This window comes from Dipteris shenzhenensis, chromosome 19, assembly GCF_047967505.1.
Source record: "Dipteris shenzhenensis isolate YYH24624 ecotype China chromosome 19, Dip_SZ_1.0, whole genome shotgun sequence".
NCBI lineage: Eukaryota > Viridiplantae > Streptophyta > Polypodiopsida > Gleicheniales > Dipteridaceae > Dipteris > Dipteris shenzhenensis.
In genome coordinates, this window is record NC_141614.1 from 40,593,156 (window position 1) to 40,616,618 (window position 23,463).

The following is a 23,463-nucleotide window of genomic DNA, read 5'->3' on the forward strand; positions in this document are numbered from 1 at the left end:
GCGGATGATGGTGGTGAAATAGTGGTGGTAACCATAGAGGTCGCGGATGTGGTGAGCGGCATGGGCTTTGGGTGGGCCCCTTTCTTCTCGGCCGCGGTGCTGTCCACTGTCAAACCGCTCCGAGTTGCTTTTGTGTTTTCCCCTTGTCACCGTTCCCCTTCCCCATCTCCACGCGTATGCAAATTTGGGCTGAAGGGTCTCGCGCCTAGTCTCTTGTCCTCGTCCCCCATGTTCCCTTCATTATGGGGGAGGCAGCAGCGGGCAAAGAAGGGATTGTAGGAGGTCGGAGCTGTTGGGATTTATTAAAAAAGGGTTGGAGCTGCAAGCAGGGGTTAAAAAAAAACCCAAAAAAAAAAGAGGGGGGGGGGGGGCTGAGCGAGGGGTAGCGGGGGTTAGCGGAGGGGTAGCGAGGGGGTAGCGGATGGGGTAGGGGGTAGCGGGGGGTAGCGAGAGGTAGCGGGGGGTAGCAGCGAGGGGGTAGCGGGGGGTGGTGGGGAGTAGCGGGGGGGTAGCAGCGAGGGGGTAGCGGAGGGGTAGCAACGAGGGGGTAGCGAGGTAGCGGAGGGGGTAGCAGCGAGGGGTAGGGGAGGGAGAGGGAGAGAGAGAGATGATACTATAAGATTCGGGGGAGATACCACTGCCTCTTCCAGGAGGAACACAACTTTGGTCCACTCTCATGACTGATGCAGTACATCGGACTCTATCTCATTGAGGTGCGAGGGCACAGAGAGACACTAGTGTGACAAATCCGATAGCACCAGGAGGTGACAGCACCCACAGGCTACTGAGATGGACCGAGCACAGAGGCATGTTACAAATTTCTATGCATTTGAGTCAGCTCCACGACATAGTTGGTTGGAAGAGGAGTTAGCTAACATGAGGGCAGTTTGGATCAATGGAGCAAGCCGACACAATACTATCAAGCGAGGGACGAGATTGCACACGACAGGGAGAGTAGCTAGTGCACACACGATAGAGATCATGCCTATCTCCGCACTCCTCAGAGGGGACCACCAAAGACGAGGCATCACTCGTGATATAGCCCATCGGATCTAGACATCAAGGAGACCACGTCCCCCGCCACCACGTGAGACAGCTCGATAGATGCAGATCCAGGTTATTCTTGCAGCCCACCATAGAGCCACTATGGTACCGGTTTCGGTTTGTGAGTCAAATCTTTCAACTTGAGTTTGTTTTTTTAGTATTTGTTTGAGCTCTTTAGCCTAGCATAGTACTTTGCAAGGGCCCTAGCGCAACCTTGGCTTCAGACCTTCGAGGCTTGTATGAGTTATTTTTTCACTCTGTGTACTTTGTCCCATAGGCCCGCGAGGCCTCCCGAGGATGTTAATATCTCTTTCTTTCTTTCTGTCTTTCTCTGTGTGCAGACCATCATCCTTTATAGGATGCCACTATGGTACTGGGTTTTCCGTTTGTGAGTCAAATCTTTCAACTTCAGTTTGTTTTTTTAGTATTTGTTTGAGCTCTTTAGCCTAGAATAGTACTTTGCAAGGGCCCTAGCGCAACCTTGGCTTCAGACCTTCGAGGCTTGTATGAGTTATTTTTTCACTCTGTGTACTTTGTCCCATCGGCCCGCGAGGCCTCCCGAGGATGTTAACATCTCTTTCTTTCTTTCTGTCTTTCTCTGTGTACAAGATGCTTGTGCAGACTGTCATCCTTTACGGGATAGCATCCGGGCTGTCTATCCACAAACGTTTCCTGATAAGAGAGTGAGAAGTTAAGGCATAGACACCCTACCCCATCCTATTGGCTGAAACAGGTATGATACCTCTAGAAGGGGAAGCATTGTGTCAATTCGGCTAGGTAGGTGTAAAGAAAATGCTCCTCTGTCTCGACGTCCCGTGACGTGCATAGTCTGCATCTCTAGGTATCTGTGCCGCTCTCCTTGCCTCAATCCTCAGCTGATTTGATGAGTCCGGCATATGTCCAATGGCGATCCTCAATGCGTGTGAGACTCCTTTGTCCTCGAGGTACTGGGGTTTGATGATAAGTTAAGTCCATTCTCGGATGCTCTCAAAAAGTGGTCATGATAGAATTGGATGTGAGTCCTAGATGTATGGAGTTGGAGGAGATCCAATCATATGATACTGTTAATCTCGTCTCGTGGGATCGACTTAGGCGGTGCATCCATGCTGTACTAAAAGGGAGGAAGCCGGTCAATCTGGATACCATGTTTGCAAACCAAATGGATATGCGTACGCACCATACTATATCAACCCCACTCACTGCTAGTCGCCTGGATGATTCTAGTGCTAGCTTTGGTAATCTCCAGTGGGGTAGGGCCCAAACTTTGTGGAGGAATGTCACTATCTGAAAAATGGCATCAACCTGGAGGGGTGTCATGGCAAATTGTGCGTGTACTATCTCATCAGGGATTGAGGACTTAGCAGAGTGCCCGCTAAGGCCCTTTGCTGAGTACTATACTAAGCTAAGTCAAAGCTCAAAACTCGAGTAGTACTCAATCTCAGAGTCAAAATACATAACGAGGTGCCATGGTGGCTCTCTTGTGAGCTACAAAAATATCTCGTATTTGTGTCTGCCGAGTCGTCTCTCTTGGCAAACTCTACCTGTGCCATCTCATGAGGGACTGAGGACTTAGCAGAGGGCCCACTAACGCCCTTTGTTAAGTACTATACTAAGCTAATTCAAAGCTCAAAACTCAAAACTAGTACTCAATCTCAGAGTCAAAATACATAACTAGGCGCCGTGGTGGCTCTCTTGTGAGCTATAAAAATATATCGTATTGTGTCTGTCGGGTCGTCTCTCTCCGCAAACTTTGACTGTACCATCTCATGAGGGACTGAGGACTTAGAAGAGGGCCCACTAAGGCCCTTTGCTGAGTACTATACTAAGCTAAGTCAAAGCTCAAAACTCAAAACTAGTACTCAATCTCAGAGTCAAAATACATAACCAGGTGCCATAGTGGCTCTCTTGTGAGCTGCAAAAATATCTTGTATTTTGTGTCTGCCGGGTCGTCTCTCTCTGTGGTGGGAGGCATGGTCCGTGATCTTTGCCATGTCGAGAGTGACACCTTTGCTCAGGCGATCCCCTCCAAGTAGAGTTGTGGTGGGCTGAACCTCCATCATGCATGCCCTAGTCCGTCTCTGTATCTTGTGTGGTCCCTACGTCTTTGTATGCTTCCCTCCTCCTCGTCTTATATCATTGACCCATGCTTCCTTATATCATCTATCTTCTCCTCTACTTTGGCATGTTGGGGGTAGACTCAAATGGGTAGAAAACTGTGACATGTCGCTGGAGCTCGATCCATCTCTGTCTTTCGGGGTCTGTCCCCTCCTACTGTCTGATCTATCGCAATAGGGTCTTTGTGTGTTGTCGCATCTTCATCAGATAGAGGCAACATACCTGGTCTTGGTAGTGAATCAGTTGGGGAGAGGCCCAAAACCATGCCCCTCTTGGAAGAGAGAGCTATATCTCCTCGGATCTCATAGCATACTGGGCAAGTACATGTGAAATGCTGCTCTGTCTCCACCTCCCCACGCGTGCATTGTCTGCATAGTGAGGGCAAGAAAGAAAGAAAGAATGTCTATTAACATCCACGGGAGACCAAGAGTTCTATGGGACAACATGAAAGCCATCTAGTACATCAGCTTAGGGAGGGCGCAGGGCAGCTCCCAAGGAGTGCAAAAGCAGCTCCATTTATTTAGAGAGTACCTGTATTGTAGCCTAGATAAAACATACACACATATATATAGTTGGCCTTACATCAGTTTAAGACTGAGAGTCTTTTGGTTTTAATCTAAACTCTCTAATGAGTGCTATCCTGTCCCGGTAGACTGCCCATTTACCATCCTTCCTGGCAGCCCAAACCTTTGCTAATTCCTTTGCCTTATCCTTCAGTTGGGCCTTGGTGAGTTCCTCGGTTATCCATATCTTCATCCCTTTCAGCTTGTGAGATTGTCGCAGAACTTTTATACGTATGTCTCGTGAGTTGAACGTAATGATAGCATGGCCATTACATTGATAGAGAGAGAGAGAGAGAGAGAGAGAGAGAGAGAGAGAGAGAGAGTCACGGGGACATGAAAAGTGATGTAAAGTATTTTGTAACTCAACCCATGCTTAACCTGAGGTTAATCGCGGTTAAGTCTAGTAATGGTTTGGCCATGAGGGACTGACTAGAGGAAGTGTAGACTTCCTAGAAGTCCCTAGGAGCAAGTTCTAGGTCTACCACTAGGTCCTAGGGGCAAGGCAAAGGCACTAGAAAGGGGTCTAAAAGTTGGGCCCAAGGACAACCAATGTTGTCCTTGTTATGGTGGTTAGGATTTTAATAAAGGGCCAAGTGGTATGCATGCAAATGCATGTACTTCCCCCAACCTACCATCTCTCTCCCACACCCTCCGGGAGCATTCCAGGGTTTGCAGAAGGAGCCTGGAGCAGATTTCAACGTCAGGCTCAATTTTTCTTGCTCTTTTTGCTATTGGCTGCACTCCTTAAGGCTTTGGCTGGCTTCTTCCTCCTTTTCTGCTACTGCACACAGCCCGAGGCTGCAGGTACGAATCCCGAGGCTGTTGTATAATTGTCGTGCAGGTTGTACGGATTGTTGGCGCATTTTTCAAGGCACTTGTACGGACGTTTTGGGCGTGGGATTTGAGGAGGGCATGCTTCCGAGGAGGTCTTCTAGGCACAGATCCTGGAGCAGAGACTTCGGGGCAGATCTGGCAACTTTTTGTCCTCTACAGCTCTTTTCTTGCCCTCCTCCTGCCTTCTATCTGTTCTTTCTCTCTTCTCCCTGAGGCTGGAAGACACCTGCACCCTGCTGGGAGCCTGGTTAGGGGATGGGCACGAGGACTCAGCTCGCGCCTCTGCCATAGACAGCGGGTATTTGATTATTGTCTTCTTTTCGATTGTCTTTTCTCATTTTGAAGTTGCAGCAGTGTATTTCTTGTGTTTGGAGTCCTTTCTAGTACCCACAGGCTTAAGCAAGCACTCAGAAGCAAAGGGTGTGCCTAGGGAAAGGCCAAAGGGTCAGTGTGTTGCATGAGCCTGCTTGAGTACAGTTTGCTTGTGGTTTGGATGCTTGGATGCCTTTCAGTTGGGTCAGGTCAGAAGTGGATGCCTAAGATTGCCTTGATAGTTGGATTCTAGTGGTGCACTTGGATTAGATGCCCCGAAGACAGTTAGGGGATTTGCAGAGAGGAACAGTTCAGGGGTGAGTCCCTGGTGTGAAGCATTTCCATTTAGAAACATTAAATAAATACCGAAAGAGGCGCCAATGCATTTGGGGCTAGTGTGTGTATTGTGTACTGTTTTCACTAAGCAGGGTCATTCTAGCCTCCCCATTGTTGTTGTTGAAGTATTTCAAAGTATTGTTAAGTGGTTGAAGTGCATGTGGAACCCAAGCCGCCCAGCCCTCAATTGGCTCGTCCACTGGCAGCTGCCATATCAAAACCATTGCTTGCTCTACCTCCTGCTTTTGTAGGAGGCTATCAAGGATGCGGATCCGCTTCTAGGGAAGTCCGTTGCGGGGCTGCTCTAGGAAAAATACAGTCGAGGAGTGATCTGACATGGTGGTACGTGCTAAGATGCTGGTAGAGCCGCCCTTGTGCAACGCCCAGTCCCCTACGTAGAATCTGTCTAGGTGCTCCAGCAGCCCATCCTGTCTTTGCTGACCAAAGGAAAACTGCAGGCTGCCTGAGGCCCTCGTGAACTCTGCCTCTTGCTAGGGGTCCCTCCCTTTGCTCGCAAAAATTAACTACTCCAAGGTTCTCTTTGTTGCGGGCATCTCGGAGGAGGAAGCACCCCCCTGCTTGTCCTCCCCGTGCTTTAGATTGTTGAAGTCTCCTCCAACAATCCAAGAGTCCACCTCCACGAGGCGCTTAGAAACTCGCCTCCAGAAATCGGGCAGTGTTGGTGCGTATACGTTCAAAATCCCAATCCTGGACTCACCTGCTTGGACTCCCATCCGAACTGCATGACCTGCAATGAGCTCTCCTTGCTTGTCCTCCCCATGCTCTAGATTGTTGAAGTCTCCAACAATCCAAGAGTCCACCTCCATGAGGCACTCAGAAACTCACCTCCAGAAAGCAGAAACGGGAACCTCCAAGCTGGATGCGTGTGGGAGATCATTGCACTGACGAGAAGCGTCACCTCGGGAGGCAAAGGATGGGAATCTGGGATCCCTTGGTAATTCCAAGGCCCCAACCTCCATGGAAGAGGGCACCCAGGTTGGAGTTGGGGAGCTAAGGACTCACTTCCCCTTGAGGCCCGTTTGGAGGCTGAGGGGGGGAATCACTTGTTGAGATGGAGCCGTGTTATGAGAGGCTGCTGGACTGGGCTTTTGAATGGACGAAGAAGCCCGTGTGTGCGGGGTCCCACCCTTGCCCAAAGGTCGAGGTTCATGAACGGTTTGAGATGGGGCTCGGGATGTTGAAAGGTCAGGGAAGGGGACTGCTGGGTCGGGGGAGGTGGGTGGAGGGGGAGAGGGGGCCGGGTGGTGAGGGTGATTATGGTTGGACGACTGGGCGAGGGGGGGGGGAGGGGAGGAGAACGAAAGTGGGAGGTGGGGCGACTGGCGGCAGAGGAGAGGGGAGGGAGCGGGAAGTCTCCACCACTAACGCGGAAGTTGAGCGGGGCTTGAGAACACAGGGTCTCCTCCACTACCAACGAAGCGAGTTTGTCGGTCTATTGAGCGGGGCTCCGCACACCTCCTGGGTCCTACTGTTGCTTAGCGGATGACTGCGTGCCCTAGGTCCCTTCCCCAGCGGAATCTACTAGGGGGACGGACTCCTCCTCCATGGTCTGATCTACTTGTGACTGAGAGGCTGGCTCGCGCTGCTCTGCAATCGCGCTTGCTTTAAGAGGGGCTGTCGGCCGTCGGTTCTTTAGAGTCGTTTTGCTTGGTTTCTTCTTATGCTCAACTTTCGTCCACTTCCCACTGGAGGGCTCCACCTAGGGGATCTAGGACCGATGCTGTTGCCAACAAAGGTGACTTTGCCCGTCCACCTGAGGCTCTTGTTGATGGTCCTGTGGTTGGGGACGTCGTCTCTTGCCTTGAGGCTACGTGTCCATGCTCTCTGCATCAAAGGCATTGGCCCAGTAATCCGGCCATGATATCAGGGGAAAAGCAAAATGAGGCATGGGCCAAGATAAATGGGGCTCTGCTCAACTAGTGCCATGGTGGTGTCGGGTGAGTTAAGCTAGAGAAGGAAAACTCCCCATCCATAGATGGTGACCTCCTGGATGTAGTCCTCCTCTAGCGCTAAACTCGCCTATAACCAATCGCAGATCTGGCTGTTGGAAGGAGTGAGCCCTACAATTCGGCCCACTATTGTCTTGTCTGTGAGAGATTGAACTGCTTTCTTGACCTATTGCTTGTCCTGAGGAGAGAGCATAACCTTGAGTGTCGTTGCCAAGGTTCTTTCTCCAAGGCGTAAGTAATTAACCCGAATTTGTGTGAGGAGGAGGAGGAGGGGTGGAAATAGTGATAAAAGGGGAAATAAAATAAGAAAGTGTCACGGGGGCGTGAAATTGTAAGTACTTTAATGTACTACAAGACCGTGACAACTTTGGTTTTAAAAGTCCAAGCATGGGCTTAATAATGTGTAATTAAACGCGGCATGGTGCCTAGCACATAAGCGTAATTAATCCCTAGGCCCAAAGGCATTCCAAGGAATTAAAAGAGTGGTTGTTGGGAAATGATGATGTGGCATTTTTAATGGGCCCCTTAGAGGGCCATGTACCTTCAGTGGCCCCCCTAGAGTTCCAGGTGGCTATAGTGCCTTCTACATGCTCCTTTGCCATTCCTGGACCTTCCTGGGCCTTCTAAACTTCACATGTGTGGTTTTCTCTCTCATCTTCTCCCTTTGTTGAGGTTTTGGACTGGTTTTTCAGCCTCCTATGCTGAATTCCGTTTTTCTTCATAACTCCTCACTCGTTTGGATTCCTCGACTTCCGTTTGGCCCGATGGCTTCCCCTCTGCCTCCCCTTCGTAGTGATATGCTTTTCCCTCCGTGCGTTTGGTAGAACGGGCAGAGCTGAGCACTTTTTTTGCTGGTCGAATTTGCAAAAGTGGCTTTTTTTGGACCTTTTTGCTTTTGGAGTTGGCCAATTTTGAAAAATCTGCATGAAGTCAGAAGCTTTCTTGGGTTGTGTTCATACTATCGGAGGTTTATAAAGTACTTTGCAGAAATTGCTTCTCCCTTGCATGCTTTACAAAAGAACGCTGTACTGTTTCAGTGGGGACCAAAGGAAAATGCAGCTTTTGAAGAGCTGAAGCAAAAGTTGTGTTCTGAACCTGTTATTATCTTGCCAGATCTTGCAAAACCCTTTGCTGTAACTTGTGATGCATGTGGAAACAGCATAGGAGGCACTTTGATGCAGGATGGCAGAGTGGTTGCATATGAGAGTAGAGTTCTTAAAGATGCTGAATTGTACCTGCAGACATACGAGAAGGAAATGTTAGCAGTGATACATGCTTTGACCACATGGAAACATTACCTTCTTGGAGCTGGTTTTTATGTGCAGACAGATCATCAGTTACTTTGATATTTTCTCACGCAGAGAAAATTATCTGAAAAGCACATGAGATGGGCTAACTTCCTCTCAATGTTTCATTTTCAAATTGTACATGTGCCGGGTAACAAAAATGTCGTGGCTGATGTACTTTCCAGGAAACCACAGCCTGAAGCAGTCTCCAAGAAACCCAGTGTTTCAACAGTGAGCATTGCTTACAACAATGTGTTAGATGTGATGAAAGATCAGTATGTTAATGATGCTGATTTTTCAACTATTTATGATCAGCTTTCTGATGGTCAAAGGCATGATCACTATATGTTGAAAGAGGGTTTCATTTTGATGCATGGACGACTCTGTTTCACTGATCAGATGCGACAGAAAGTCATAATGGAAAGTCATGCTCCTCCATATGCAGGACATAGGGGAATTACAGCAACAATTACAGCAGTGGAGCAATACTTTTATTGGCCATCTTTGAGGAAAGATGTGGAAGAATATGTGAGAACATGCATGGTTTGTCAGAAAGTAAAGTTTGACTGGCAGAAGGCACCTGGGTTGTTACACCCTTTGCCAATTCCGGATAGACCATGGCAAAGCATAGCTATGGATTTTGTGTTTGATCTTCCACGTACTCCTACTGGACATGATGGATTGTGGACAATAATTTGCAGGTTTATCAAACAAGCCCACTTTGTGCCAGTAAGAAAGAAAATTACAGCAGATCAAATGGCCAAATTGTTTTTGCAGCATGTCTTCAAGTATCATGGGATGCCTAAATCCATAATCAGTGATAGAGATCCGAGGATGACCAGCCTCTTTTGGGGAGGACTGTTTGAAAATATGGGCACCACGCTGAATTTTTCGTCATCTCTTCACCCTCAGTCTGATGGACAATCGGAGCAGGAAAACTCTACCATCTTGGATATGTTTAAATGCTATGTCTCAGACCACAAAAGCAAATAGGAGCATTATTTGCCTTTGCTGGAATATGCTTACAATAATATGGTACACACATCCATAGGTAAAGCACCTTTTGAAATAGTGGAAGGGGCGAGGAAGATACCTCCCATTTTGCATACAAAAGAGAAAATGCTGATCGTTTTGTGGAAAGCCTTGAAGAGGCTTACAAGAAGATCAAATATGCCTTGCAAATAAGTCAGGACAAGCAGAAAAGAGCAGCAGATAAGCACCGTTGGGAATTGGTATTCACAGAAGGTGATTGGGTTTTGCTGCGTTTTCAGAAGGCAAGGCTGAAAAATAAGAAAGGCAAGGAAAGGTTGTACACAAAGCTGAACATGCGTTACTATGGTCCTTTCCAGGTTTCTGAAAAGATAAACGAGGTAGCTTATAGGCTGAAGTTGCTTCCGCATTGGAAGATATATAATGCCTTTCATGTGAGCTTATTAAAGCAATATCATGGAGATATTCCTGAGGATTTACCTGATGAGGTGCAGCCTGAAGTGGAAGAACAGGATGAACTTCTGGTCCCAGAGCAGATTCTCGCACATAGAGATAGAAAGCTCAAGGGTAAAGTTATCCGTTGCTACTTGGTAAAATTTCAAAATTACCCATCACTTGATGCGAAATGGATGGAGGAAGGTGAACTTGCAGATTCTCTGGGATATTGCAGCTTTACCTTGATGCTTTTTAATTAGAGCCGACTGCGGTCTAGGCTCCTACAGGTAGTTCAGCAGAGCGAGCGTCTGGAGCATTACCTGGTGTTCAAGAGGGGGGTAGCACCTCCACTCCCTCAGTACAGACGGGCTCACTGTGATTTCATGAGGTCGCTTGATGACACTGTATGTTTCATTCGAGATACTGAGCTGACAGTATTTCTGCTGTGAGACTTCATGATATTGATGCATCTTGACTATCGATCGTCGAGGATCACATAGATTTTGAGGAGTGTATATGGATGGATGCATGCCTCTCCTAGCCATATTTTCACTCTCTCTGTATACTATAGCTGCGGCTTTCTTGTATACTCTTTCATGCTATATTTCATGCTCGCTCTTGTGTTTTGGGGCAGCAAACTGTGGTTTGCTGTTTCAAGAGAGGGGTATGTCATGAGGGCGTGAAATTGTAAGTACTACAAGACCGTGACAACTTTGGTTTTAAAAGTCCAAGAATGGGCTTAATAATGTGTAATTAAACGTGGCATGGTGCCTAGCACATAAGCGTAATTAATCCCTAGGCCCAAAGGCATTCCAAGGAATTAAAAGAGTGGTTGTTGGGAAATGATGATGTGGCATTTTTAATGGGCCCCCTAGAGGGCCATGTACCTTCAGTGGCCCCCCTAGAGTTCCAGGTGGCTGTAGTGCCTTCTACATGCTCCTTTGCCATTCCTGGACCTTCCTGGGCCTTCTAAACTTCACACGTGTGGTTTTCTCTCTCATCTTCTCCCTTTGTTGAGATTTTGGACTGGTTTTTCAGCCTCCTATGCTGAATTCCGTTTTTCTTCATAACTCCTCACCCGTTTGGATTCCTCGACTTCTGTTTGGCCCGATGGCTTCCCCTCTGCCTCCCCTTCGTAGTGATATGCTTTTCCCTCCGTGCGTTTGGTAGAACGGGCAGAGCTGAGCACTTCTTTTGCTGGTCGAATTTGCAAAAGTGGCTTTTTCTGGACCTTTTTGCTTCTACCGCCTCCTGGGCCTCTCCTCTTGCAAAGCTACAGCTTTCTGTTGAATTTCGAGTGGTCCCACGTGCTGGTTGACTGGTTTTTCTCAGTTTTGGAGGACTTTTCGGCGATGAAACGTCTCCAAAACCTTCTCAATGCATTCTCTTTTGAGCCCAAGAACTCCCACTTCTTCGCGACAGAAGTGCTTCTTTTCGCATTTTTCAGTGGAATTCTTGCTGGTCGGCTCTTGTAAATGCTCTTTCTTCATGCCTTTGCACTCCTCTTTGGCTGAGAATGCAATTGGGCATTGGCTACTATGTCCTCTTGGCGATTGAGGACTTGGTTCGAGTTTTCAGGGCTTGGTGAGTTGTGATTTTGCTACTGCAATTTCTTTTTGCCATAAGCTATTGGTTGGCCTCGTGTGCCGCCTCTTTCTTGGCTCACAGGTGCCCAGGCAGTGCTACATGAGTCATTCTTTGGTTGGGTACTTTGCTGATTTTATTTTGGAGCTTTGAAAAGCTTTGTGAATGCCATCTGGAAACCATTGAAAGAGAGTGCAGCTGGGGTGTAGTGTGATTGCATCTGGACAGCCAATGGAATTGCACTCGGAAAAGAGAATGCCTTTGGATTGAGCCTATGGGTTAAGTGCACTTATGTGATGGTGTTCTATGCTTGAAAGCCTTGCGAAGGCTTAGTAAATTGGGGCTGCATGCTCAGTTGCAGGGAAGGTCTCCCAGATGCAACTTGTAATCATTTCACTATGAAATATAAAGAAATACCGAAAGGGGCGCCACGGTGTTTGGGGCCAATCGGGTGCACTTGTCTATGTCTGTTGAGCAGGGGCATTCTAGCCTCCATCCCTTTTTCAGTGGTTTTGTTTGTGAACAAATGGGTAAATGCCAAATGGTGATCATGCAATGGTTAATGGTTGTGATATATGCTTTGTGAGCTGCAAATAAGTGCTGAAGTGATTAAAGGTTTAGTTCCACTGCCCTCTGAGTGATTAGAGGCCGGTTTCAGAAAGGCTGTCAAGAACAAGGGCAAAAGGCTGCCCAGGCACTTGACAGTCTCAAAAAGACCTTTGACTGGCTGGAAATCGAAGCTGGGATAAAGCTGAGCTTCAAAAGGCGTCGAGAACAAGCTCCTCGTAGTCCAAAATTGGCTCCAAGGATTCCACAAGCTGTCCTACGCACCAAACTTGCTGTCAGCCAGCACCTTGGAGGGGAACAAAGCAGGTTGGAAGGGGTTAAGTGCCCCCTATGTCCACCAAGCCCCACGGGGGGCTGCACAGCTCCAAGAAACGAACTCCACGCTGCTTGCGGGGAATTCCAGCTCCAAGACGAGGCCAGAAAAGGCAAAAACGGGGGGGCAGAACAGATTGAAACAGCCACGAAGGGGAAGGAAGGAAGAATACGGGGGGAAGGAGGAAAGAACAGATGGAGGGGGGGATAAGAAAGTGCGTGAGGGGGGGATAAGAAAGGCGCCGAAGGGAGCAAGGAGGGGGAGAGTGCGAGGAGGAGGCTATGACGGGGAGGGCAGTGGGGAGCAGGGAAGCTGCTTGTGTTTTTTCTTCTGAGATACGTCTTAGTCTTATGAAGGCCACTCTTATTTTTGCAATACTGTTGCTCTATGGCTCTCAATGTGAGAATGTCCAGTGTGGAGCGGTTCATACTAGAACTTGCTTGCCCTGTCACTTGTATGCCTGCTCTCTGAATATGCTTGTTGATGGGTATCTCAAGACCTAACGCCTACACCTGGGCCCTCAAATGGCTATTTAGGATAGTCCGGTAGTTCTTATAACCATGGGATGCTCTGCTTTGTGAATAGGTATGATGGTCTTTGCGGTCCATGAAGTGGAGAGGCATTTGCTTGGCTAAGATGCGAATATTTCCCATCCATGGGTTAGGAGTGCCAACCCAGTCAAAACAGTAATTCAGCAATGCTGTTTCCTGAAGGAAAACCAGTCCAGCCAGTTGGAAACTTGTGTAGCTGAGGGGTGACCCCAAAAATAGTCAAAAGCACCTTTGAAAACTGCTTGACCAGCTTCAAATCAGAGCAGCCTGACAAGGACAGCAAGTACAGACTTGAAACAGTTCAAAATGATGAATGTACCAGCCTTGAAATGCTCCCAAGGTGCTTGTAAAGTAGGCGACCAGTAAAAACAACTGACAAAAACCCGAAATCAGCAATAACTGAGACCCCAAAAATCAGTCAAAAGCACCTTGAAAACTAGTTAACCAGCTTCAAATCAAAGCGACCTGATAAGGACAGCAAGTACAGCCTTGAAACAGTTCAAAATGATGAATGTACCAGCCTTGAAACACTCCCAGGAAGGTTGTCCAGGAGGCCACCAGCAAAACAGCTGACAGAAACCCGAAATCATGTCGACCAGCTGTTCAGAAGCTGCAGATGAAGGTGGCCCGGTCCAGAACAGGAGCAGCAACAAAAGACAGGTCGAAGCTACACTGCAGCAGGTCGAAATCAGAGAAAAACGGATCATCCAGCTACAAAAAAAGGTCCATGAGCTTGTAGAAAGTGGCGCCTAGTCCTGTAGAGGTGGTGGCTAAAAAGAAAACGAGCTGTCCAGCAAGATTTCTCGCAAAAAAGTTGTTCTTCTTCCCGACATAAGTTGTCCCCAAGGGCAGGAGAGGCGATGGGGAGCAGGGGGAAACCTGTCTTTGATAACAAATGTGGAAGGAAAAAAACCCTTAAACTCTAGGTAAAACCCTAAGGTTTTGAGTGAAAACTCATTCACAATATTTCCAACAAAAATGTGAGACCATCTTTGGTGGTTTACAATGGCAAGTTTGTGCTAATTGAGGCTAAGGTTCATCCCTCCTTGTCAAGATTTGTTGAATTTTGAGAGTGCAGTAAGGATATAGCTGACAAGGCTCAGCTTCCCATGTAGTAAAAATAAATGCAAGCCATGGTTTCATACTTCTCACCTAAGATCATGGTCATCTGCAGCCGGTGAATACAAATCTGGCTGCATTGCAGGTGTAGATATTGTAGTGATTTGCCTGTTAGCTAAAAGGTGTATGCTAACATTGAAGAAATATTCTCCTTTAGTGCTAGCCTTCGTCATGGCTGAGTCTGCCCTTCACCTCCGGAGTGCCAACAGAAACTGAGTACGAATACTTTGTATAAATGGATGCTCAAGTATGTGTGGGTGTGTGGATTCGTATGTGTGAGAGCATACGTTTATACTGTGGTCTACACCTACTGTTGAGTGCTGATGACGTCAGTGGGATGTCATAGTAGCTAGTCCTTGCTATGCGTGATGGAGTGTATGGTTTTCAACCTCATGAGTGACTATCATGAGATTGAAACTTCACCATGTTATGTTTTTAGAGGATAAGAGTTTGGGCATGTTCTTGGACTCATCTAGGTATATATTCTTACTGACTAGAAACCATCAATTTAGACACCAATTCCACCCTTTCCAGGATGGTGCATGTATCTGACAACAGGCTCATAGAGAACGCTTGTCCTCTAAAATGAGGTTTCACATGCAACTTAAAGCTGTTGTTATATGTGTATTCAACAAGAAGCTCTTGTTCGCCCATTGCCATCCTCTTCACTAGGTGTGAAGTCTTATGCGTGTCCACTATTTCCCTTTGTCACAAGCATCTAGAAAAATTATATTTCAAACACACGCTGTAAAGGGTTTCTATATTGTGTTGTGGAGGGTTGGTCCACCTTGCATTACTTCCCCAGCATGTGTACCAGGGTCCTAACTTAAACCTTTTATGGCTAACTCAAATTTTTAATGCTTGTCAGTCAAAAGAGTATCAATTGTATTTGCTGCAGCTTTTTTCTCTAATAAACTATACTATGGCAACAATTGAGCGAGAGCCCTAAGGTAAAAAGACCGTCATATTCTTCAGAAATATTAAGAATCGGCATCATTCGCTTCTTTTAAACTATCTTGTAAGAGTGCAGCACTCTTTTTTCTGAATAATAATAGGTTTTAACAAGAGCGCATGAAAACAAATTGTCCCTGCCTTCTATTTCGAAGTGCCATTACTTGTGGGCTTGCTAGCATACATGCATGTTTATTTTTCAGAGGACAATTAGCCTTGTTGGGCTTTTATTGATTGGTGTGGAGTTGCAGGTATTAATAGAGGCCAGTTCCAGACAGACTATTCCTCCTGAAATTGAGTGGGTTGCAATATGCAAGTCAAAATATTGAAACTGGAAGTCACTATGTCCCATCCCCGAACAAAATCCTGAATGCAAAACTAACTGTCCCCACTGCATGAGGTATCTATAGGCGTTACTAGTCTTAATTTAGTGGCCTTATTTGTTTCACCTGTGCCAAGTAAAACATGGTCCAACCACCATGCTCTGCATTGCAAAGCGAAAGCTTGTATGTGAGATAGGGTACTTTGATTTCTGCTGGTCAATACTGCTTTGCTTTGTGGATTTATTTTTAATGTCCCTGTGAAAGTTTTACTGGTGGATAACCATTGGGAAGTGTCTTGGGCTGGTTATTTCTTTGGTGGTAAGGGAGATCTTTTGGAGTTCAGCAGTTCGAAGTGTTCTACAGATTGGTGCATCCATTATCTGAAACATACTTAATTTTTGATGCTGAGTGAGATTACAACTGTCTATTGATGAAGCCCTTATTGAAACCTGGGGATTGTGAACCTTGCTAAAGGACATCTCGATGTCTGGCGATACCACTGATATTCATCAATTTGTGCATGTAAATCAAATTACACTTGTAATTTTGGGTACCTATAATTGTGACGAGGCTATTATTGCAGGAAGTACCATGATTCTGCATTGTGAGGGCGAATTTTTAATATACAAGTGTTATATTGCGAGTAAAGGCTATGCTCTTGCTTAATTATATCTTGTGAAGTTTGTCGAGATTGTCAAGTGTCTATCCATAGCCACGAAGATAGTTGGGATGTAATAGAAGCTAGTCCTTTGCCACAAGAGATGGGGTGGATGGCTTTTGAATTTCCTTGAGGTTGCGTGCAACTTTTGCTGCTGCTTAATTTGGGCATGTTCCTGGAATCTGTAAATATTTTGAAGTCTTTCTATTTTTTTAGATATGTTGTGTTATTGACTCTTGAGCTTGCTGGAGTGATGAAATTTTCAGAGTCTACAACTTCTGTGAGTGAATGATGTGGTGCCGTAACTGCCGTTTAGTGGAGGTGAATTGGAATGGTACTAGCTAGGGATGCTTAAGTTTGTTTGGTTGAAGCTTTGTTTAATTTGTGCAAATACCGTTGTTGAGTTGTTACCATTCTTCTTTTTAATTTGACGCCTAGTGGTATGCTTTTTTACGTTAGCTCAAGGTCTAAATCTCTCTCCATCCCTAATGTCTGAATAAGATCACATGTGCCACAGCTGTTATGGTGGATGAGTATTCCTTTGAAAGTATTAGGTATTTACTGCTTATGTCTAGAGTGAACTGGCAAGATGTCTAAGCACACGCTTTGCAGCTTCTTTTGGATGTTGGGGGGGGGGGTCAATAAAATTGAGGAGGCAATGGGGTGCTATAAAATAAGATCGCATCACCATCAAGTATAGGAAGTGATGTTGGTCATTGGTGGAGTGTTGAGAAGAGTCTACAACGCATAACTTTTTATCATGGTAGCGAAGTGTCAAAGTCTAGGGATTTGGCTAGCTATGGTTGGGGAAGAGAAGTGAATGTTGTATACATAAGTTACGTAGAAGATTATGCATTTTGGAACCAAAAAATAAAGCATCAATTGGTTTAGCTCTAGGAAGGATCCCTTTCATCATATAGGTCTATCCAAGAAAGTCGAACCACTTTTTTTGTACAAAAAGAAAGAATCGACGATAATGTTGAAGAATGAATCATTTGAACTTCAAATGCCAAGGGGAGTGAGCTTTTACACACGCTTAGACGTGTAGATGATGATAAGAGTGTTTTCTTTGCAAGTCTTCTATCACAAGACCAAGAAATTGCTAGAAATTTAACATTGTCTATCACACTATGGTTGCTATGCTTGGTAATGGAAAAGATGGTCAGACCAAGCATCAAGTGCATGACTTGTCTACATGAGTATCATACAAAAGGAAGTTGGTTAGAGAAATTATTTCATGAGCATGAAGGCAAGTAATAAAAGAAGTCAAATCAATATGTGAAGAGATGGCTTGAGATCAAGTTGGGTTTGTAGTTTTTTATGAGGATCTAGGAATGAGAAGTATTCTATAGAAGATGGTCTTGGATACATAAATAAGGCAATTCTTCAACGATAACTTGTGTTATCAAGCTTCTTGCTTCTTGAGCTGCAGTCCTTTGTAGCCACATATTGAGGTAGGTGCAATTGAAACTTAGAATGTATTGGGGAGTATATAGAATTGTTTGTTAGGTGTTGGATTCTCATGTTGATTTGAGAGGGGGCTTGTTAGATTAATTGGGTGGATGTAGTTTTTATAAAAGTTAGTCAAACAGCTAGAAGCCTATTAAAGAGTCTAACTAGTAATATGATAAGGATTTCTAAGAGGTTGCTTCTAAATTTGTCAAAATGTCTCATGATGTGGAAGTGTAGTTGAGGCGGCTACGAGGTGGTTAATAGTAGTGTGGATCTTTCCTTGTGTGGTTTGGTCCTTAGGTAATCCATACATCAACGCGAGTAGGTTGGAGCATGCTAGAGTTGATTGGATAAGGAATTACATATTTTTGAAGCCATGTGGGGGGTGTGATAATTTCAATTGTTCATTGTTTCATAGATTAGCAATTTTCAAGAGTTGTATCGTGTCAAAGTGCTTTCACTTTGTTGTCAACATGAAAAATTTGTATGTAAAGCTAGGGTTGTGACTCACCCACGACAAAGAAACCTTTAGCTTGTCCACCAACTTTATGTGAAATAGTGCTAGTATGGGGTAGATCTCAAATTTTTCATGTCATTGATTTTGATATACCATTGCAACTATGGCAAATTTGAATCGATTCTTGAATTCTTTCATATTGAGGGCTATTTTGCAAAACTGTTTTTGAATCGGGATTTAATCATTTATTGATACTTTGTTTCATGTCACCTTGATTGTCAATATCGTAGAGTGAGTGTCGGCTAGAGGCTATAATTCATGAGACATGCAAGGATGGGATGTCGTATCTAGGTGTTGGCTCCTACTAGTCCCTCCGTATTTAACGTCTTTGCTTCTAATAGTCCTATTGTAAGTTCTCTAACAATGGCTAGAGGTTTTTGACACATGAGAGACATGCAATAATGGATAGATGTAGAGATTGCATATTCACATAATTATACCATTTTTCTAATATTCACATGTGATCACCCATTTTGTGTATTCACGAGTCTAATCATACATGACTATGCACCCGAAAATTGTCTTGCTAGATTTTACCAATAGGGCATGTTGTGTGGGTATCATTGATTTGGGGAAGAATGGTCTTAGATTTTGTCGAGATGTAAAAGACTTTCAAAAGGATGAACACCAACCCTTCTTGAGGTGAATTTAGCATTTTACAAAGGGGTGTATAAGAAGGATGTAAGAATTATTGAAAATTTTGACTAGAGCCCAAGCTTGAGGTTTGCAAGTGATTTTCAATTTCTCCTCCTTATTGTATGTAAAGCCTTGTGTTGATTGCTTCTCATTGGTTGCATTAACACAATTTTTACATAAATTTTTGCGTTGATGTCTTCTTCTTGCATGCTGATTCAAAGCCTTATGTGATTCTTTGTACATGCAAACATTTATGTCATGTGCTTTCTTGCATCTTGTCTCTTTTTTACTACTTTGAATGCCAAAGTGTGCTCTAGGCTTCTCACATGATCATACTACTATGAACATAGAGGATGAAGAATGGTCAAGAAGAGAGTGCACAATGATAGAGGAGACCATAGAGGAAGCACATAGTTTGAGAACAAGCCACTCTTAAGCATATTTAGTCTAGCTTCACCCTATTTGCTATGACTTATTTCTCTCTTTTTATGCGTTCCATTGCTATTCAAAAGCTTGGAAATTGTTTTGGTCACCTGAATGTCGTATGGTATACCCACATTACTGTTTGTAGCTTATCATCTCAAGTGTTGCAATTGTCATTGATTACCTTTGTCAAGATGGATTTGAGGACTTTGTTGCTTGCTTTGGCTCAGTCTTTACTCTAGAGTAGTTTATACAGAATTTCATTTTAACAACATATCTACAAAGAGTATTTTCATAACCAAATTTTGTTGTGCTATGAGTAGTGTTGTCCTTAGGTCATTTGTTTTGGCCCATTTTGCTATGAGCAGTGTCCTTAGGTCATTTGTTTCAGCTCATTTTGTTTTTTAGTCTATGGCTATGATCATGTATTTTCTTTTCCTTTGGTGAGACATTCCCTTGAATGATCCCCTAAAATCGAGGCCAAGTCCTTAAAGGCTTTTAGATGTATTTTTGATTATTGGCATTTGTTGTTGGCCCTCACCCACCCTTTGATAGACATTTCATCTTGACACTTTGTGTACCCACCCTTTGATAGTCATCGCACATTCTACAGGCTATTTTGCATGTATAAATAGAGTGCTCAATTAGAGTTTGACTTCAAGGATTTTATAGCTTTTATGTGCTTTGTCTAGGATTGTTGTCCTTTCATGAGGCATCATGCATCATTGTAGAAATGAATTTGTTGCCTTTTTGTAGAATTATCAAACAATTACCATAATCCTTCTATCCCTTGTTTTTCCTTAAGGTAAGCATCACTTTGCTTGAATAAGGTCCTTGTCTGGAATGATTGTGGTTTTGTATTGGTCATCTTCGGCTAGGGTGTTTTGGTTGCACCCATTGATTTGGTCGTGAATGAATTCGTTCGATGGTCTACAACTTTATCTATCATATTGTTAGTGAATGATAGAGGAAATGGATCTTTTAGTTTTTGATAATTTTAATTTACCATAATCTATAATTATGATGGGAAATAGGCTTTCAATTTTTTTTCCTACAATACTGTCAGTAAACGATAGAGGAAATGGATCTTTTATTTTTTGATAATTTAATTTATCATAATCTAAAACTATGATGGAAAATAGTCGTTCATTTTGCCTAAAAGATAACTCAAGCTTACTTGAAGTACATGATTGCTCTTTGCATTGACAAGCTTGCAATGATTTGGGTTGATTAGGTAGCCTTACAGCTTCATTTATTATGGCATTTCAAATGAGTGGGTTTTAATGTTGGTACAACTTTGCAGAACTCCCTTCCATGGTGGTGTATTTCCATGCAAAACATATGTGTGATCTTGGAACAGTTGATGTGTTGGTATATGAACTCTTGTTGTACTTCCTTGTGAATTTTGATTATCTTCTTGTGTCTTGCACTTTGATGGATTGAATCTTGGGTTATTCTTCCATTTTTACTAACCTTATCAAGTCTTTGCACACTTGGAACAATGGGTGTGCTTGTATATGAACTTTTGTGGTGGTTCCTTTTTAATTTTGATTCTTGCCTATATTTAGCTCTTTGATGGATTGCCCTTTGGTTATTCTTCCATTTTTACTAATTTTATTGATTCTTTGTGTTGGTTTTTTTTAATTCCTCCTTTCTCACAGTGGGGAATTTCAGTCCTTGTTCTTCTTCATCTTTTTCCATGTCAATAGCAATTGGGGCAGTGCTTATTGCAAGCCACTCTTTGATGTCCATGGAAAATGAATCTTCAACCACTCCTATTTTCAAGGCATCTTTTATGTGTTCCTATCTATTGAAATAGCTCACTGGTACTGATTAAAACATATTTGGGAAGCCTTTTGCAACATGCAAGGGAAGTAGCTCATATACTGTTCCTCGACATTACTTCCCTTTATTTAACAAACCTTGTTGAAATATTGGAATTCAACTTTGATCCCCACCTGCAACCCACTTTTGTGTTTTGTATGTCTTGGATATTGATTGTACTCCAAGAAAAACTTGCCACCATCACTTTCATCCAAGCTCATTCTTGCTATCTTAGTACTTTTCATAGCCATATTCAAAGAGCTACTTCCTTATGGGGTATTTAGACCCTTCGCTTTATCACGGTTTGCCAAATGTCTTGTTAAAGGTCCTTGCGTCCTTGCCATCTAGGTGTCCTTGCTTGCTCTTAGGCAGTTTTTTATCCTATCGTTCTTCCTTTACATTTTGTCCCAAGATCTCCCTCTGATTGGTTATTTTGTTGTGATCAAATATTCGTGAGACTTGGCTTCGTGCAGTGCCCTCCTCATGGGTGGCTTGATGTGAGAAATCTCTTGCTTTTGTTCTAGCCTTTTGGGATCTTGTAATGTGTTTGCTTGATCATCTTTCATGAGGTTCCTGCATCCTTAACGGGTTCAAATTTGGAGCCAACACATCATTGATGGATGTTTCTACAAGAATATGAGTGAAGACTACACAATCAACCAAAATAGGCTTTCTTTGGGGGGGTTCGAGTAGTCTCTCAATCCATTGCTTGCCACGCTACTTGAAATTCTTAAATCCACTGCCCACCCTTGTTGTCTCTAGCTTAGTGATGGGTGTACAATGGGATAGTACTCTTTGAGTATTGAGATCATAGTTGCTTGGCCATGATCCAAGAATTCACAAGCACATTCGATAGCATATTTTCATCTTCTTTCCTCAACACTTATGATGAGTGAGAAGAACTACCAATGTCAAAATTGCACTTTTATGCATCTCAATATAGACTCCATTCTTCGAGAAACTTACATGAATTTGAATATTTCAAAACACACTTGCGATATCTTGAAATTCCAAGTACTTTTCCCATAGGCACCATTAATAAATTTGCTCATAATTGTTGACGGTCTGATTTGCTCACTCCCCTTTGCTTAACTTATGGGTGCTCGGTGTTCTGTGCTTGTGAACCCTTAAACCACAACCCGTGCAATGCTCAAATGAAGATGCTCGCTCTTGCCTCGGATGTGATGCAGATGGACGTCAATCAAAACAACTCGGAGGCAGGGGTTGCTATTGAAAGAGAAACCGAATGGTGATGGGGGATTGAGAGTATCGAATAAACAGAGAGAAATATACATAGAATGGAAGAAAACCACACTAAGTAGCAATCGTCCGAGCGATGTATTGGTCAGGCATGTACCTGACGCTTTTCTTCAGCCCTATCAAATTGGAGATGAACCGACAGGAAGTGCGAAGGCCTTCATCGGGGGACTTGCTAATAATCAAATAACCTTATGACAACGAGAAACTTCCCTGCCCAAAGTACTCATCGCACCTTTCATTGTCCGCCAATGCGCCTAGTGCTACCGGAATCATTAACCGAAAAAGTTTCCCAATAGTGTTGTGGATAGCCGAACACGTTTTCCTTGGATGACGACGTTGTGGTTCTCCGCATTGTGGGAGTGCAAGATCTCTTCAATAAGGGATTTGTTCCAAACTTCTGCCCATGGAATCTTTGCAAAGCGAAGAAAACTATAGGACAGTAAAACCTTCCTTAGGACCTCGTTCGAGAAATTTTTAAGTGGGTGAGGGGCGTCACTTTTGACGGATGGTTTGAGCTGCACGTTCCTCCATGGTAAGGAATATGGTGCAGATGGAGACGGGTCAAGGTGGAAGTGGGATCAAATGAAAAGAAACAACAGAGAGAAATAGAATCATAGACGAATGGGATGACGAGTGACGAAGAAGTCGAATGTCTTCTTGAGCGGAGTGTAATATTGGCTAAAGATGTACATCATGTCACCTTAGTGGCTAAATGATTTAGAAAAACCACCCCTATCTTTGGCATGCTTAGCCGAAACTAATGCCTAGGGTTTTACTAAATGATTACAAAGGTAGTTATGATAATTACAACTAAAAATGCTAGAATGCATATACATGACCCATACTATCAATATATATTTTACTAAATGATTGCAAAGGTGCTTACTAAAACTCCTCGACACACCATAGACATAAAATTGCATTGCACGAATTCGCATAGAATCATCTTTCCAATTATATCAATTGATTTCTTATCACATAATAATGTCCAATGTAAAGGAACATTTCTTTTGAATGCTTACAACAACATATGCAGAAAATAACTCATATTATTTCTTCCTTGCTTTCCTAGATCTAAGCTATTAAGAAAGTCATTCTCACAATAGCTATCCATAACATAGGAATGACAACATGGAAAGCCTTTCTCTCTCCTCTATGAATGGATGGCCCTCCATACATGTATAAATCTCATCCTAGTAGATTCAAAAACCCTCTTCTCAATTATTCTTTTGATTCAAGAATTTCCCTTTCATTATTCCATCCATGTGTTGGGGGAATGTACATCTTTGAGCTTATGTGCATTTATGATCATCATTACCTCAATTTCACCATATGGTTCCCCATATTAACAAAAAGGATCATCCACTCACATATTTAGGAAAACTGTGTACATGCAGTCC

The 23,463-nt window shown here is 43.9% G+C and overlaps 1 protein-coding gene across 4 annotated transcripts in view; it reads left to right on the plus strand.

Annotated features, from left to right (window-relative positions):
* The window catches only part of LOC147890467 (pre-mRNA-processing protein 40A-like), a 116,646-nt gene extending 100,745 nt beyond the window's left edge, over nt 1-15,901 (plus strand). For all 4 annotated transcript variants that reach the window (XR_015542786.1, XR_015542787.1, XR_015542788.1 and 1 more), the window contains one exon: nt 15,222-15,901. The gene's annotated coding sequence lies outside the window, so the exon portion shown is untranslated. The remainder of the gene's footprint in view (nt 1-15,221) is intronic.
* The last annotated feature ends 7,562 nt before the right edge of the window (nt 15,902-23,463 follow it).